Source organism: Lonchura striata, chromosome 33 (assembly GCF_050655825.1).
Source record: "Lonchura striata isolate lonStrDom1 chromosome 33, ASM5065582v1, whole genome shotgun sequence".
Taxonomy (NCBI): domain Eukaryota; kingdom Metazoa; phylum Chordata; class Aves; order Passeriformes; family Estrildidae; genus Lonchura; species Lonchura striata.
Window position 1 is genome coordinate 3,087,501 of NC_140735.1, and position 2,500 is coordinate 3,090,000.

General features: G+C 79.2%; 1 non-coding gene across 1 annotated transcript; it reads right to left on the minus strand.

The window, feature by feature from the left end:
* Window positions 1-443: 443 nt before the first annotated feature.
* LOC144248094 (5.8S ribosomal RNA) lies at window positions 444-596 on the minus strand. The gene has a single exon (XR_013341499.1). It is a non-coding gene; the product is annotated as a 5.8S ribosomal RNA (ribosomal RNA).
* Between the last annotated feature and the right edge of the window lie 1,904 nt (window positions 597-2,500).

A 2,500-nucleotide genomic window follows, 5' to 3' on the forward strand; every position in this document is an offset into this window, starting at 1 on the left:
CGGGGGTCGCCCCCGCCCCCCCCGGCGCTCGCGCCTCGCGCGCGGCAGCACGGCACGGTACCCGCGCGGTACCCACCCGCAGACAGCCGCCCGCGCGGGGGGAGGCCGGGGGGGGGCGAGGCCCGCGCGCCTCGCCTCCCCCCCTCTCGCCCTCGTCTCTCGGCCCTCGGCGGGGCGCTCTCGACGCCGCCCCGTCTCTCTCGCTCTCTTTCTCCCCGGCCGCCGCGCCGCCGCTCGGCGACGCGGCCCCCGGCGAGGACGAGCTCCGCCCCAGCGGCTCGCTCCGGGAGCGGGGAGCTACGGAGCGCTCCCCGAGTCTGCATTTAGGGGGACGAAGGCCCTCGGGCGCGGCCACGACGGCCACGGCCACGACGACGGGCCTGCGAGGCGACCCCAGCCGCGCCGCCGGGGTGGCAACCCCCGGGCGGCGATTGATCGTCAAGCGACGCTCAGACAGGCGTAGCCCCGGGAGGAACCCGGGGCCGCAAGTGCGTTCGAAGTGTCGATGATCAATGTGTCCTGCAATTCACATTAATTCTCGCAGCTAGCTGCGTTCTTCATCGACGCACGAGCCGAGTGATCCACCGCTAAGAGTTGTCTGGCTTTCGGCACCGAACCCCGCACACGGGCGGAGGGGGCCCCTTTTTTTCTCTCTCGCCGAGGGGGCACGCACGCGGGCCGCCCCCGGCTTCGACCGTACGAGCACACAACGCAACGAACCGAGTGGGGGGGGAAAGAAAAACCATCCGAGAGCGAAACGCCCAACGGAACGCTCCGAAGGTCGGCGGGAAAGGCGGGGGGACCCGCGTCCCCGACCGCCTCCCCCCGCCGCTACGAGCGAGGGGAGACGCCGCCGGCAAACTGTGCCGTCCTCCGGAGGCGGCCCAGGCGCCCGGGCTCGGCCCGGCCTCCGCACGGAGGAGGCACGCGGCGCGCGCCGGACCGCGGGGGGACACGGCGGCCCGCCCGGCCTCGCTGCAACGGGACGACGGGACGCACGCGGCCGGGGGCGCGGCCGTCGGCCCCCGCGCGCGCCGCTCTCCCTTCTCACCGCCGCTCCGCGGACCCGCGGAGCGCCGCCGCGCCACCGCGCGGCCGGCTCGCTCTCTCTCCCCAGCGGCCTTGCCGCGCTCGAGACGGCACGCGACGGCCACCGCCCAACCGGCAACGCCCCCCGCGGGACCGCTCCCGCCGGGAAGGGCGAGCGCCCGGCGGACGCGCTCCGCCGCCGGCGCCGGAGGCGGGCGCCGCACCGAGACCCGAGCCGGCGTCGCGAGCGCCCGGAGCCTGCCGGACGGCTGACCCGCCGCCGCAACGGCCGCACTCCCGGGACCGCCGCCGCCTCGCACCGTCACGGAGCCCCTTTTTCCTCGGGCACGCGCGGCCCAGGGGAAGGCGTGCGGCGCCGAGCCGGGGGGGTAGGCGGGGAGGGGGGCAGCGACGCCCGCCCTTTTCTCCCCGCTGACCGGGCGGGGAGACCGGGCGGGGAAGCGCCCCCCCCCCCAACCCCCCACGGCCGCCGCGCGCACGACCTTCCTCCGGGGCTCCGCGAGCGGACGGAGAAAAGGGCGACGGGGAGGCGGCGGGCGGGGCCCGGGCCGGGACCGCCGCCGGCGACGGCGGGCGCCGTCCGGCCGGCCGTCCCCGCTGGCGGGGGACACTCGCCGAGCGGCGCCGCCGCCGCTCGGCACGGGGCCGCCCGCGCTCGCGGACTCTCCGGCGACGGAGGGACCTGCCGAGCGCTCGGCCCCGGGCGGGCGGGCGGTCGCTGAGCCGGGGACGGCCGGCGACCGGCGCCGCCGGCGCGCTCGAGGAGAAGGCCGTCGAGGGGAGAGAGACGGCGCGGCCGCGCCGCGCGCGGCGCCGCACCCCAGAGACCGCAGAGGCGGCCGAGGAAGGAGGAGAGCGCGGCGGGCCCCGGCGGCCGCAACCCCGCAGCTGAGGAAGGGGCGAGAGAGCGCGCGCTCTCTGCCGGCGTCGCCCGTTTCGAGGCGAGCGGGTCGGCCCCCGCGGCCGACCGCGCGCCGCGGCCTCTCCGCCGAGGCCGGGCCGCGGAGAGGGGGGGGCAGGGCGCCCCTCCCCGGCGCGGCGCGACAAACCCCCCGCGCGCGGTAACGCGGCGGGACGACGGCCGCGCGGCCGGTGGCCGCGGGCACCACCGCAGGGGATCACGCGGGAGTAGCTCCCCACCCCTCAATGGAGCCGCGCACCGCCGCCCGGCAACCGCCGCCGCCGCCGCCGCGGCGGAAGGACGCGCCGAGCCGCCCGAGTCTTTAAACCGCCGCCCCGGCTCGGCGGCGGCCCTTTCGCGGCCCCCTCCCCGCAGCGTTTGACGACGCCGAGGAAAAGGAAGCCGGGGGGCCGCCGGAGGCGCGGAGCGCTAGGTACCTGGCCCTGGGGCGAGGGAAACGACCTGCATGGCCCCGCCGGGGTGCCTCCCCCGCTGCCGCCCTCGGGGGAGCGTCCACCGGCGGGGGCGCGCCCGACGTCTGCCGCCACC